This window comes from Amblyomma maculatum, chromosome 10, assembly GCF_055883805.1.
Source record: "Amblyomma maculatum isolate TAMU_Amacu chromosome 10, ASM5588380v1, whole genome shotgun sequence".
Classification (NCBI taxonomy): Eukaryota; Metazoa; Arthropoda; class Arachnida; order Ixodida; family Ixodidae; genus Amblyomma; species Amblyomma maculatum.
Genome location: NC_139353.1, coordinates 158,218,510 through 158,234,865, shown reverse-complemented (window position 1 = coordinate 158,234,865; position 16,356 = coordinate 158,218,510).

The following is a 16,356-nucleotide window of genomic DNA, read 5'->3' as shown; positions in this document are numbered from 1 at the left end:
CTTGTATATTGCCTGGCAGGAGAGTCCGCATGACGTCATTTTATTTTTTTCCTACAGAAACAGGATGTAACCAGGAAAAAGTTCCAACCCCATCGTGGTATGCATCAAAAACGCCAGGTTGAAAAAAGAATTGACGGCTTGTACGCAATTTGTTCGAAGCATTTAAATAAGGAAGATTTATTCTTTCCCGATAAGAACGTCCATCCACATATTTGAACATTCCGTTGATTTTACGGTATCATCCCTGGCGCTGTTTCTGTAGTTTAATATGTGCCTTCGAGATTGTAGCCATGATTTAGGCTACCATATCAGCATGCTTGTGCGGCTGATATGCTTCGCTCTCTAGGTGGTCAGAAACAGACGCCGGATTGGTTTGCGGCGGGGGAACATAACTGGTCTAAAACAGGGTGAACGCAAAGGGACTTCTTCATCTTTTTATTGAAGTGCACTTTTTACAATCGATGTATCGTACACAAAATTCACGTTTCCATAACATGTATATGTAACCGCTTACATCGATTAACACTTTAAGGCTTCAATGCCTTTTTAGGCTCTCAAACTGCGTTTTGAGAACTTCTGGATCCCGGGAGTGGTGAACGAGATACAGGCAATTCTACATCTACACCATGCGCAGCGAGTTCATCACTTTTTAAGCCGATGGTCCATGCTGCCGCCCAAGTGGTTGGATCTTTTATCTAGCGAAGTTGTTTGAAGTCAACCGCAGAGCAGCGTACCTGTAGAAGAAATTAAGGGCTGCACATAAAGTCCGTAGCGCAATTATATGCAGGCCGTAGAATGCTGCTGCTACGAAAACTGCTGAGTCCTAGCTGCTCACGTTTCGCTTAGAATTGGCACTGGATCGTCAGTATTTTTATGCCAAACTTCATTGCTGTACTTGCGTGATTCGATGGGAAATCGGATGTTCGCATCGTCTGAGCGGCGACAAAGCAAACAAATGCCACTGTCTCAGTGATGAACCGGCGGCACCACCTCGTCTCGTTCCGAGATCGAAAAGATTTATTGCGATGCTCAAACAAGCCTTCAAATTTAGCGCGGTCTTGGTCAAATGCTTGATCTTATTCATAAAGCAATTGATGAAACTCTTCAAACCTTCCGCAAAACATGTCCGCTCAGTTACTTTCCTTCGCCGCATTTGCCTGACAGTGCTGCTTCAAACAAAACCAGCTTGTACCACCGATGCCATCGCTTGGAAAGCTCCTCGTTTAGCTTCGCCCCAGGAGCAAACGACCCGAACTTCCGAGTTCTGAGGGAACCAGGCAAGTACCTCCAATGAATTTGGATTAAAGGGCAACTCCGGAGGTTTTTTGACATTCAAATATTCTAATAAAAATTTTACTGTATATTCTCCTCTCCGTCTTGGCACATTCTACAAAATTTGGGCGCCGTACGATAATCCGTTCGCGCGCAACACGACTTTAAAATATGCTGTTTTCGTGGCTTAAGTTGAGACTATTTCTGCCGGCAACACTGAGTTTCTGACGTCACAAACAGTATACCGGCGTTACTGTCCACTTCCCGCATGACTATGAAATTGTGAGGCTTTTATTGAACTACCTCAGACATTTTATACGTTTCATGATTTCCATACGTTATTTTCACCATCTAATGCACGTACAAGTGTTTTTCTAATACTGAGTGTGACGTCACCATTTCGTCACCTGGGACGTCGTTTCTGGCTGTGAAAGCAGTTTCGGTTTCGATTTGCTGTTTTTCTTTCTTTAAAATACTTCTAATTGGAATTTCGAAAAACCGTTTTTTGTGTTGGAGTCAGGACGTGCTGAAGAATGTTATTCAATGAAAAACAGAAAATGATGAAAAAACCACCGGAGTTGACCTTTAAGAATATTGACGACGAAATGCTATTCCTGTGTGAAATTTCAAATGCAACGAATCAGCGGAATATCTGGGTGAAGCATTCAACGGCGCGCATACCAATGGGCAAGACACTGTACGTGCCTGCACTTTACAGCAAGGCCAGCAGCGAGTGTGCATTTTCTTTCCAATTTATTGAGCGCATTGACGAAGCACTGTACCTCGAAAGAGATCTCGTGCGGCTAACGAACGCCAACGCACAAGGCGAGAGTTTCCACACGGTCATTGTTGGGCTTCTTCAGTATGGTTAATACTATATGGATGGCCGCTCCGTCCCTCTCGCTTTCAGGAAAACTCCGCACGTAGTCACGACAGAAGAGAAATCTAAGTACAGCACAAATGGAACTTGCTGCCATGTTTCTTAATCGGGCGATCCTCTTTATTTTGGGAGTGCAGTGCTGCAAGCAACACAACGTTTTTGGAGTTGGCGTGGGCGAACTCTGCTGTTGAGTACGCCACGTTTTCAACTGGCGTCTACAATCCTTGCACCCTGACTTGAGACTGATTTCCACAGGCCTACCACGCAATTTTGAAGGAACTTTGCTGCATCGCCTGTGAATAGGTGTTGCATTCTACAGCCACTGCTCTTTTATCATAGGCATTGGTTGTAACCCCGCGCTAGGCATCTCCGGCAAAAGAAAGCCATTTCACATATTTTTTTTTTATAAATGTGCTCAATAAATTGCCGAAAGGCGTTGTCTACGCCATACAATGGAAAATTGTGACTCACGTGTGCTGACGGAGATAAAGACATTGTTACAGTGGGAGCGCAGGTAATTTGAGGTGAAGGCGAGCTGACCCATCCTTTGTTGCCTGAGAGTGTCAAAATTATGCCGGTACAAAAGACTGTGGCTTGAGAGCACGCTTTTCGCCTCCTGGCCTTCCTTTGCAGTCCTTGTCTCCGCCATCCCTTTGTATACCTATATCCCGTCATACATTTTAGCTCACTCTAAACTAGCAAACCAGTTTCTTTTCCTTGTTAAGCTCACAGCGTCTTTGCTTCTCGTCATTCGTGCTTCTCCCTAGACGACATTGATTTGCTAATGTAGTTAGCCGATGCTGTTGTTGCAGAAATACTGTATGCTCGTGTGGGTATGTACGGGTAGGGGACGGCGGCCTAAAACTAATTCGTGATTAAGCAGGCAAAACGCATTTCCCGCTATAACAGCCCCAAACTATGTTGGGGTAGCAAGGCATTGTAGTAACTATGAGAAAAGTTAGTGCCGCTTTCGCACAGGCCGCTATAACATATTACTCTTGCGGCCTAGCTTAACTATCTCCGCTATTTTTTTCTCTGTAGAACTACTAAGTGCCTCGCACATTCTAAATCAAATAACATCTCGTTCGTAATCAAAAACATCAGGGCAGAAATTGGGGCAATCCAGAGCCCTCTTTAGGCGCACGATTGTGCTTTACATAGTGGTAACGAAGTCCTCTGTCGTAAATACCTCAGTTCGCGGCTGCCTGAGGAAACTTTAACTCAATGGTAACACTACACCGTTTTTGTTCGCGGCGGAGATTTTGCTTGCGCAATTTTGGGATTGTTTACAGGAACACTACTATCTGTTACACTTCCTAGTGGACACCTGAGCTACGCCGCAAGGATAGAGAAAAAAAAGGGCGAGGAAGAAGACAGAGAGAGAATGGCATACTGGAGGGAAACGGAATAGTTTCGACCCCCTGTGCTCTCTTACTTATACCGACAGCGCACAGCACACGGACGCTTTCGCGTTTCGCCCCCATCGAATCGCCGCCAACGCGGTCTCTTCCGAACTGGTTAAAACGGTTAGCAGCCGAGCCCCTTATCCTCCGAGGCATCCCTCGTTTGGCCCTTTCCTTCCACATTTGTGTTGTGAATTCAATTATGACCTTTTTTCGCAGGCGAGCTCATTATAACGGCCAAACGTCTCTATCTGAGCGTAACCAAGAATCACAGGGATATTCACGTCGAAATTCAGCTAGCCCTGTGCCTAGAGGAAAACATCGCGTACATTAAACGTTGCTCATCTCAAAGCCCATCATGTTAAGGCACCAGTGCACACACAGTGTCTGCTTTTATACGCATTGCTAATTCCTGTGTGAAGCAAGCACTTTCGGGCATGCTGCTTTGAAATTGTCGCGTAAGTGAATCTGCATATAGATAAAGTTTCACTTTCTACACTTTCGCAACTGCTCTAGCGGTGAAAGGCTGCACATTGTCTTATTAAGACAGAATGGAAGAATGGCATGCTATACAACATAATGACTGCACTTGCCTTAAATCATCATTATCATCAACATAAGCCTGACTATACCCACTGCAGGGCGAAGGCCTCTCCCATATTTCTCCAATTAACATGGTTCTGTGCTAGCTGCATCCACTTGACCCCTGCGAACTTCTTAACCTCATCCGCCCACCTAACATTCTGCCGCCATCTGCTACGATTTCCTTCCCTTGGAATCCATTTTGTAACCCTAAGCGACCTTCGGTTATCCTCTCTTCGCACTACATGTCATGCCCATGCCCATTTCTTCTTCTTGATTTCCATTAGAATGTCACAAACGTGAGTTATTTCTCTGACCAACTCTACACGCTTCCTATTTCTACACGCTGTTATCACTACCATTTTTCGTTCCAAAGCCCTCTGCATTGTCCTCAACTTGAGTAGAACCCTCTTGGTTAGCCTCCATGTTTCAGCACCATAGGTGAGTGCAGGTACGATGCCACTGGTGCATACTTTCCTCATGAGCGATACCGGTAAGCTGCTAGTCATAATCTGGGAGTGCTTGCCAAATGCGCTCCATTGCAATCTTATTCTTCTTGTTATTTCCTTTTCATGGTCCTGATATGCGATTACTATCTGTCCTAAGTAGACATATTCGCCTATTACTTCCAGTACTTCGCTACCTAATGTAAACTGCTGTTCCTTCCCGAGGCTGTTGAACATTGCCTTAGTCTTCTGCATATTGATTTTTAAGCCTACCTTTCTACTTCTCCTGTCGGTCATACATTACGTCCTGTCGGACGTAATGTTGTATTATGCATGAGTGATTGCTCATGTTATCCTGAATCAGGAACAGTTTCATGCGGTTAATTAGCTAAAACGGAACTAAATGCCATTCATCGAATATCTCCGACCTCAGTCACAGGTATTGGAAGTTAGTACAAGTTAATAGAGAAACCTAATTCATTGGAAAGGGAAAGTGGTTTTCCTAAAGTGATTTGCAACATAATGGCAAATTGGCAGTTCGCCTGTCGTGTTCATCCATGTCTGCGCAATATTTCTGTCGCGCGGATGAAGAGTCAGATAGTTTGAAGGACGGAAAAAACATTAAAAAGGGTATTTTTCTTGTTAATTTATCTACGGACTACATTAAAACATGGTGATGTTACTCTTTCTGTTATTGTAATAACTTAAAATAAACGCTGCAAAAGAGGATGCATCTGTTTTCCTACAAATAACCAATTTGTCTGGAGAGAATTCAATAAAAAATTAGCGGTGAAAATAACAGTAGCGCTCTAAATATTTTTGTTCATGCTGACAAAGTCCTCCTGATAACATTGATTAGATATTTTTATCTTTGTTTGCTTTGTGCGCTACAATAGAATAAGTATGCTCTGCTAGATGTTCACTCGCTGAAACCACTGAACATGGCGACAGAGGAAGAGTTATCCGGATTAATTGGTAACCCAGGATAAAAGCTTACCGATTAGCGCCCACGTCTGGTGTCAGTTATAGACTGAGTAAATGCAAATATTTTTCGCGTTTTGAAGAAAGTGCTCACAATGATTCCTAATAACGAAAAGGCAAAGTCGGACCAATATATGGTGAGAAAATAAAATCACCCAACAGAAGGATTGTGCTCTGGACAAATTTGTTTTAGCGTGTACAGCATCATGAAGTAAAGGCGTGAAAGAATTATCTCATAGGAGGTCAATAGCAAGTACCTAAGAGAGTGTGCGGGCGTGTAGCGATGCAGCGAAGCCAGACCATTTTCAGTTGCGACCAGATATTGTATACTAAAAATTCAGACGCCGGTTAGTAGCGATTAGTGCGCCGCAACAGCGTAAATGTCCAAGGCTATACTTCCGGAACATGATATGTGAGGGGAATGGAGAATCTCGTTATCATAAATTGATGCATTAAAGTAATTTTCAGTTTCTAACAGGTAAGCGCATGAAGGTGAGTCTAATAACCGCACAACGGATCATGCTTTGAAGCAGCACTTCGAATCTTAGCGAGCAGAAATCATACAGGGCGATGGTTATCGAACGCCGTTTATAATAATAATAATAATTGCTTCACAGAAAGTTAAAGGCGCAGTATCTGTCACACTTGTGTATGTGGACACCTGGGCCGCGCCATAAAGAAGGGAATGATAAAAGTGGGTGTGAAAGTGGATAGAGAGAAACAGGTGCCGTAGTGGAGGGATGACATAAGCAGCCTCATGTATTGAAATATGGGAGTCTCTAAGACATGGAATTTTCTCCATCGCATCTTCTTGACCCTACAGGTAGCAGAACCACTCAGAGGCAGTGTCTACAAAAACTCATATATGCATATGCAGACACATCAGCGGATCGTTTTCTTGAACTGAAAGACAGATTCCTAGTCAAGCCTTTCCAGATTATGCCGGTCTGGAAAACACGCAGCTCGACTACCCCATTACTCTGGCTGATGTAAGGGAAGAAATTGCCAAGCTTAACTTTAAATCAGCCTCCGGCCCAGATGGACCAATAAGGTACTCCGTAACCTAGATGAAGATCCGCTACGCTCCCTAACCAAGTGCATGCAGAAATGCTGGTCGGAGGGCTCAATACCAAACACGGAAAATGGCAGATATCATTCTAATTCCAAAACCAGGTAAACCCCTCAGCCTTAAAAACCGTAGGCCAATTTCACGCACCTCTTGTGTAGGTAAGCTCATGTTGCTTGTTATTCAGACCCGCCTCAACAAATTTATAGAGCAGCAAGAGCTGTACACCCATTGCGGCCAAAACGTTCTACACATGACGTAATGCTTCAGCTAAAACACAGAATTATTGATGCGAGAACGCGGCATACCAGACTCATTCTCGGACTAGACCTGGAGAAGGCTTTTGATAATGTCAGACATGAAGAGATCTTAAAAATGACCACAAATTCGCGGTCGGAGCCCGCGCCTACAACTATATCCGGGACTTTCACTCAGATAAACTAAGACCTCCTTTCGAGTAGGAGATCACCACTCGGATGACTTTCCCCTGAGCAACAAGGGAGCCCCACGGTCCTCTTGCCTTTTCTCTTTAATATCGCAGTCCTCAATTTCCACAGCAAATAGCGCAGGTCCCGCAGCTCCATCACAGCCTCTATGGGGATGACATATTACCCTGTGGACCGTAGAGGGCAGTTATACCCACATCGAGGAGAGACTACAGCGTGCCATTGATATTGTAGTGTATTATGTAGACCCCAGGCGGCTGCGATTCTCTCCGGCTAAGTCTGAATTTATTATATTCCGCAAAACCAGATTTCTAGCGCAACCTCCACTGGCCATTGAACTCGAAATTCGTGTAGTCCCCATTGCTCAAGTACCCAAAATTAAAATCCTAGACCTCACCTTACAAGAACGCGGCTTCAATAGTGATGCAATTCAAATTTTTCAGGGAACATCGAAGCAAATTATGCCACTCATCTGCCGCATTAGTAACCGCCACACCGGCTTGAGGGAAAAGAATACTCTCCGCTAAGTACAGGTCTTTGTGATCAGTCGCGTAGCCTATATATACCCTTACCTAAATCTAAAGTCAGCTGAAAAATAAAACGCGTAGGCCGTAACAAGAAAATGCGTCAAACAAACAGTTGGGCTTCCCATTCACACAGCGACAGAGAGAGTCTTAGGTCTCGATGCTCATAACATGCTCAGTGAGATTATAGAAGCGGGGACCATCTCGCAATACGAACGGCTATCGGGCATATCAACAGGCAAATACATTCTGTCCACACTAGGCATAAATTACGAACGACAAGGCGGACGGACAGCTGACCTTCTGAAACATATACGAGAGCTCTTGGTCATTCCACCTATACCCCGGAACATGCACCCAGATGTCCATGCTGAACGTCGTGCAAAGAGAGCCCAAACGTTTTCTTAATGATACATCAGTAGTGTGCGTCGATGTAGCAGTTTCCTCGGTTAGAAATATGGTAGCTGTGGCTACCACCGAACATAGTACAGTCATAAATGGGGGCGGTATACGTACTCAACATACACATGTTGGAGAAGAAGAAGCCATTGCTCTATCCGTTGCGGGATCCTCGGGTGAAACCGTAATCAGCGACTCGAAACTGGCGATACGTAATTACATGTTGGGAAGAATCTCCCGACAAGCAGCGGGTATTGTGAAAAATTGTCAGCCCTCACTTCGCATTCACTTAATCTGGACGCCTGCCCATGCCTCCCTTGCTGGTAATAAGGTGGCTCATAACCTAGCTGGGTACTGCCGAGCTGGGACATGCAGCCCACCTTCTATAAACTCCGCCAAGGACAGGTTGTTTTCTTATAGAAAACGTCTGCAGCATTGCAGGTTTGCCAGACTCAGATTTTTCCCCGCGACAAAACGCTCTCCAAACGCCAGGCCAAAGCATGGCATAACCTTCAAACTAATAGTATCCAAATTCCCAAGTATGTTGCCTATATTCGGAAGGACTCTATTCAGACAAATGCAAAACGTGATGCCGAAGTCGACTTAAATCATATGATCTAGAAATGCCAAAAATCCCTACCTACGAGCCACTTCATAGGCTACTCTGATCACTTGAAGACTACTGCTCAGACCCAACCCGGGGACAAGGATAAAGCTCGTCCAGCTGGCTGAAAACGCCGCCGCTGCCCAAGGGACAGCGGCTGTCGTTTAAGCGGGGTTTGGCCATTCGGGTAGCTCGTCTATTTCCGCTGGAAATAAAGTTTCTCCACCACCACCACAAGTTAACCATGCTGCAACTCGTTCCACAGATTTCAGGCCTGTCTGAACTTGATGGGAAGCTTCTGTGCGAGGCGCTTGCTCGGGGTGAAATCGTGAGCAACTGCACAAACTGTCTTTGTATTTCTGGGCCTTAGATAGTAGTATTATATCTACGTGTTTAATGTGACAAGCCTCAAAAGTATTGGTCTGGATCTGTAAGTTTGAAAAGACCCGATATGGTGCGCGCTTAGTATCGCGCGGTTCTATGGGAGCTTCAATATATTGACCACAGTGAGCATTGGTGATCGTTTTTAATTAAGCATGTTTTCATTTTTCCCGATTCTATAGAGAACAAGGTTATTTCTTCTGGTTCTGTTTTCTGTATCGCTGATCCGGGAGAACAGTAAATTTACCCGTGCCGTCAGTGCACGTTAAAGAACCCCAGGTGGTCTAAATTTCCGGAGTCCTCCACTACGGCGTCTCTCATAGCCTGAGTCGCTTTGGGACGTTAAACCCCACAAACCAAACCAAATTTACCCGTGCGGTGTTTGCGGTGTTTTCTCATGCAGCTTTCTTCGATTCTGATTGCTTGTCGTTGTTGTCATTGATGCCAACACAGATGGTCCGAATTTTTTCTAGGGAAGCCCCAAAACCAAATGTTTTATGATGAGCTAATCTGATTACATAGACTTGAGCCGCTCTCGTACTCCTGTTTTCCCGGACTGCAACTTTTTTAAGAACACCAAGAATACCAGCAAAGTAAGGACCGAAATTACATTCGATATCTCCAGCTAGCATAAGAAATTTTCGCAGTATAGTAATATACGACTGAGAAGAAACGCCGTATGCGCGTGTGATTGCTGGAGTGCTCTTGAGCCAAATTACGCACGTTTGACTTGAAATGAACAAATAATGAACGGAAGTGAAGCCAAATACTATGATGTGGTTATCCCTTGTGTTACTTTACCATCGTTTTTCAAATGAGAGATTTGCTCAGTGCAGGTTAAGAAAAACACCAAGGTATGTGGCCAACATGACCTTGCAACAGTCTCATGCCCTACTGACGCAGGAAGTTATGCCCAGGACAGCCGCTCGCGGCCTGCAGCAGATAAGGTGGCTGCAATTAAAGGTGCTTGGTTCGGCGCTGGTTTCCATTGGTCTGGTGGTCGTTACTCTGCTGCTGATGCGGAGAGCTCATCGAATCCCACGCGCCCACTGTGCAACAAAGTCCTGCGTCGAACACAGGTGAAACAGCATCCGATTTGGTCACCGTCCTTGAGCTGGATTTTGAAGCCGTTTACAAGCTTGACATTCTTTAAGCGCTCTTCGCGCCAGATATCAGCGACACTTGTCCGACTATCGTAGCGAACCTGGAGGCAAACATGCAGCTAATGTACTTACTTTCCTTCGTAATAGAGCATCCCCCTAACCTGCTGTTGCATTTTTGCATTCTTGGCGGAGGTCTGATTTGCCGGTGACAGCGGGTGTCAGAGCTATTATGGCTCATCGCCCGCCTGCTGCGACACCCTACGGCGCGAAATGCTTGAATAGAAAACTAGGACTATACCTGAAGGCTAGCCCAGGCAATTTTTGAGCATTTCGATTTCATAATTACATACCATTCCTTAGAGCCTCTCTTCTTGTTAAATTGTTTTTATACATCATAAAAAGTATTTTCAAACAGAAACCACGAAACTGAAAGCGAAAGTAGGTTTCTACCGACCTGTGACATCAATACATACCAGCTTATGACGTTCCGAATATTTCCCCAAAACCAATCATGCGCGCATTACCTAAGTGCCGCCTGTACCTTAAAGTTCGTGTCAATATTTTGATGAAATGCCGAAAAGCAAGCTCAAGCCTTTCTGGAAGCCGTTTTCTGAATTTCTGAGGCAATCAAGGACCTACCCGCTATAAAAGGTAATCATTTGTATCTAATAATTCATATTTTATTCAGCTGCCGCTTTTTGTATCAGGAAATGGGCGTTTGCCTTTATTTCTCATTTACTAAAGAAAGGAGTGAGACAAGGCTGCATACTGTCGCCCTGCCTATTTAACCTATATTCTGAGTGCATCATGAGGAAGGTCGGTCTGGACGAGTCTTCAGCTGGAGTTAAGATTGCTGGAAAACGTATCAACAACCTTAGACATGCGGATGATACCAATTTAACGGCAGAAAGTTAAGTGGAGCTCAAGAGACTTCTGATGCGCGTACAAGAAGAAAGTGATAAGTTTGGGCTTATACTGAACATTAAAAAGACAAAGATCATAGCGTCTTGCCCTATCAAGTCCTGGAGCATCAAGGAACAAGACGTGGAAGCTGTGACAGATTTTCTCTTCTTGGGCTCCAAGATTACCCCGGAAGGCGACTGCAGCCATGAAATTAGAAGACGCCTGCTTCTGGGAAAGAGAGCCATGGCTAGCCTTGACCGCATAGTAAAGAGCAAAGACATTACACTGCTAACCAAGATCCGTATAACTCGTGCTATAGTCTTTCCAGTTGTGATGTATGTATGCGAGAGTGGGACTAGGAAGATGGCTGATCGCCGAAGAATTGACGCGTTTGAATTGTGGTGCTGGCGGACACTCTTGAGAGTTCCTTGGACGGCCAGAAGGTCAAATCAGTCGATATTGTCTACCATAAACCCTGACTGCTCATTGGAAGGTCAAATTCTAAAGTTAAAGCTCAGCTACTTTGGTCATTTGATGAGAAGATAGGAGTCGCTGGAGAAAGATTTGATGTTTGGAAATGTTGAGGGTCATGGGAGAAGGGTTAGGCAGCGAACGCGATGGTTGGATGGCATTCTCGAGGCGCTGCATGCAGATGAAGTTATATGATGTTAGGAATGTAGTGGAGACCGGAAAGCGTGGCATGATATGGTCTATATGGTCTCGAAGAGTCGGACACGACTGAACGACTGAACTGAACTGAACTAAAATCAGAAAACGACCTGAAATATTTTTACTTCATGAGTTCTTAATGGGGATTACTCGAGCCTGTTTTCAATTAACCAGCGCGGGTTTTGTGAGAAAAAATGAACATGAATTTTTCTACATCACTGAAAATAGTAGTCTTTTAAGCTTCCATAATATGTAAACAGAGTGCCTTTAGGAATTTTCGATTGTTCTCATATTCCAATTTCTAGTTTTTTATAAAACTTGCCTACAGGTGTTTAAGTGCGTGACAATATTTTATAGTTCTTTAGCTGCACATAGCTTAACGTTATTATGTCAACAAAGGTGAAAGCGATGGTAGAGATGTAAGTAAGAATTTTATAATTAATTCGAACACCTGTCGTTAGGCTTGACATTAAAGAAAAATGTGTGAGATGTCGTTTCCAGGTGCATCCGTCAACAGTCGTTTCAGAAAGAGGCGCTTATCTCTCCGTAAATAAGTAATAAAATGTTGCACGTTGATATTAAAAGTACCCTGTTCTAGCGTCGAAGAATAAAAATGTTGGTGTGGTTTAGCTCTGGTTAACGCTAGTTGAATTGCAAAAGCAACGGCTGCATGGCTACGCTTGCGGCAAAATGAAGAGTTGGATGCATAAGTTCCCTTAACGGTGTTTTATCGTTTTTATGCTACAGTCGGTCGCTCACAGAACACACACTTCCAAAAGGGTTGTTCGTGAAACAGCGGTGGAACTCTCGCGTGGCCAACCCTTGCTCGCCCACTCTTTGTGCAAAGTCTGCGCGCCGACCACCTTCGACTTCTCTAGGCTCAACGATTATTCGGCCACCGCCCTGTTCCTTCAATTCCAGAGACCTGCAGTGCGCTCTTCGTCCATTGCGTCTCCATGCCATGCCCTGAGAGATTCGTTGCGCCTGTAATTTGTGTCTACGGCATGCGAGTGTGGAGCGAAAACTTTGGCAGCGGGCGACCGAGCATTGCATCGAACACAACCAGCATTCCGTTGAATGCATTACATTTAACTGGCGTTTTAGGTAGAGGCGTTTATTGCATCTAAATAGGGGGGACACTTAAGCTCTGCCTTTAAGGGTATGACGCGATAGCGTAGGCTACCAGCCCACATTTAAAGACCCGCTTTAACCGAGCCGTATGAACGTGCCTTAGTGGCCGATAGAGATAACGTGAACTGAAGGGTCCTGGCATGTTGATTCTGACATAACCGTCCCATCTGCAACGAGAGACCCAAGTTGGCAACACCTGCCATTTTAGGCTACGACATACGAGCATACGCAACGACACGAGCTGGCTGGCGTAGTGTTGCTTTCGCAACAAACTAAATCAGACACCCTCGTGCGTATAGACTTTTCCACCACACTACTGGCGAAGAGTGAAGACTGAAATTTTGAATTTTCTCGCTGAGACTCGTGAAAAATGTCAGCTTCGATTTTTGTATCTTTCAGATATACTATTACATAGACAGTTGCTTTTCATTATGAATCCTCGTCTTCCCATGACAATAAACATGTGACGAAGCTGCGGCTTTCAAGCATTTTTGAGACCGACTACCGGTCCATAATCGACTGTGCGAGTCAGGATAGCTACGGCCTACTGCAGGAGCCATTAGCTTCTGACTGCAGTGACTGGCTGCTCTTTGCTTGTGTGGGACCCTGCCACCACACGGGAGTATGGGAAAATGGGTTGGAAAATCGAAGGATATAACGTAAAGGTCCTGGAATTCTAATTCGAAGGGCTATGCTGTGATAACATCAGACTGCTCACCACGTCCACTGTATAGGACGATTGAATCATTTGCGTCGCGGGAATATAGCGAACCAAACAAGGGTGGAGCAGGACATCACACAAGTAAAAACTTGCATTGGTAATTTCAAAACGCGAGCGAATATGTTTAATAGAGTGTGAGGGGCTTCTGAGGTTGGCGCTGGACTCTCGTTCGGGCCATGTTTGTTACACACAAGAATTTATTTTTGATGTCCGAAACTTGTATTGGGCCGAATATACTTGCACAGAAAGGCAATCTATAGCAAAAAGAAATTGCGGTATTGCACTCAGCTTCCGTTAAAAACTTAATGGCGAAAGCCTTTTACCTCTTCCGTCTTCTGTTCTACCTCTATCTTGCGTATTTGTGTACTCGTTGTAGTTTCATTCTTTTCTTTGGTTTTGTCGTCGGGAACATCGCCATCTTAGAACTCGTCTCCTTGACATGCGAGAGTTAAGAACTATCTCTTAACCATCCGAAAGAGGGAAACTATGTCGACGTAGCAACCTATGGCGAGGTCTCGCGTACATATCTCGAGAGCAATTCTTGTGAACGCGGAATTTTCACCATGATCCTAGAAAACATTCGCCTTTAAATGCCCTTGGAGAATATGCGCTACCTGCATACACATATCTCGGTCGTCCACCTTCTGTCACTTTTTTTCTGTCAGATCTTTCATCATACAAATCACTGCATTCATTTACAGAGTGAAAGGGTATACGGTGCAACGCAACGATATTAACACACGTGCGTGCTTGCTACGTTTTATTCAAGTGAAAACAGCCGACACATGTCACCTTCCTAGCTGATGCGCACGCTTGCATGCAACGAGGAAACAGCACCAAGCTTACCAATTTAAGCGCGAGAGAAATTTCTGCTCAGTCTGGTAAGGAAAACAAATGACTGCCATAGCTCATACCTACTTTACGTATTTAAAATGTCTCCAGACTTTCGGACATTCTGTTTTCTGCTTTTACACATTGTCATCACATCGCGAAACCGCGTCTCACAGTGCAAGAGAAGTTGCTCACCCTTATTGTTTTCTGTTTTCAAATTTTTACAAATATTCAAATAGGGGCAGCTCAGTTGAACCCCTGTAGGCAGCGCTTGTAGACCCCAACTGCGCGAGCTTTTTTCTCTACAGCTGGTAAAACTAGGTGGCATTATCCCTCACAAAAAGCACAGAAGCATCAGGTGCGGAAGTAGAGGGTAATCAAGGCGTGGTGTGAGTGGTAGCGGAGAGCAATAACGAAAGTAACGTATGTAAAAACGCTAGAACCACAACAGAATCAAACATCATCAAATAAAAAAGTTTAAGTCGGGCATTGTGCACAGCGTTGGAGTGAGGTTTGCGGCGGCTAGGTTGGCTAATACCGCCGAGAACCACTTCATATGTGACGTCCGCTACCGCAGCATTGTGTACGGACCGAATTATGAGCCCAGCAACATTTCTGACAGTCCCGGGCGTCTAAAAAAGGATCCAATCCCAAGCTTGTTCCCCGGGTGCATAAATGACGCGCCGGTGCCGAACGCTGTACCGGAACGCATCCACGGTCAGCTGGTGTTGAGTGTTGAGGCGTGCAAGTTGACGCGCTTCCTGAGCGCACTGGGAGAATAGCTCAGCGTCCAGCGCCAACGGCTTGTCGTAAGGAATGCACGGTACCATGGCATCCAACATGGTCTGAACTTACTTTCCGTAGGTAAAACTAAAAGGGGTAAACTGAGTCGTTTCTTGCACGACGTCGTTGTAAGCGCGTGTCACATTAGGAAGGATCTCATACCAGTTCTTGTGCTTCGCGCCCTCATACTTCGAAATTATATCGGCGATGAATCCTTTCCATCAGCCCATTACGTTGACGGTGATCAGCCATAGTAGTGCAGTGGCTTGTGTAACTGAGATTAAACACGTTTCGAATGAGCTGTGCCGTAAACACACTGCCCTATCAAACTTCACGCGCTGCCGCGAAAGGTTCAAATCTTTATTAGTTGTTTTTCGATAGCCACCGGCATGTGGTCTTATCATTCTGATTCTGGGACGAGGTTCAATTCTGTATTCTTTGTTCTTTCCGGCTTGTCTCGAGAACAAGCTTTATTTGTAGCACAAGATGCACGAAGATGTGTCTCGAAGATTTCGGCCACTCGCATATTATTCCCAAACGTTCTACTCAGCGTTGGCGGCTTTATCTAGATGTTTCTTAACCGAATTTAAATTGAGCGTTGACGGGAGTGATAGGCTTTTGTAGATCGGCGATAACCGAGAACGCTTGTTGCTATCGTCGCCACCGATCGTTTGGTTCTTTTGTGGGCGCCAGTCAGCCCAATAAAGAGTTTTATTCAAGTAAGGTTCAAGCCTCCTCATTTGTTGCCAACGGCATTGTCACCACTGCATGACAATACGGTGGGGCACAATGCCTCAAGATGATTTGGCACATGAAACAATTTGCGATCTCAGAAGGAGTACCCCGTTCCACTGCCTTTCTTTTCGCATACTTTGTTAAATAGTCTCTTGCAGCTATCACCCATTTATTACTGGCTGCAGACCTAAGGAAGTGGCCCAAGAGATCGATAATAACTTGGTTGAATGGAATATCGGGCGGTGAAATTTGCTGCAGCCGACCTACAAGCTTTAGCTGTGGTGGCATGTAGCGTTGGCACTGACAGGAACCCATGACGTAATGGTGAACAGCGGCATCAAGTTCCGGTGAGTAGTAGGCCAGACGAACTCGGGTAAGCGTGCGGGTGAAACATAAATATTTGGCGGGTGGAGGATGGTCGCGCAAATCTGAAGGAACAAGAGATAGGGTCGGGTTCCACTACTTTTCTTTTTCAGAAATCGTCGTTTCGCAAATA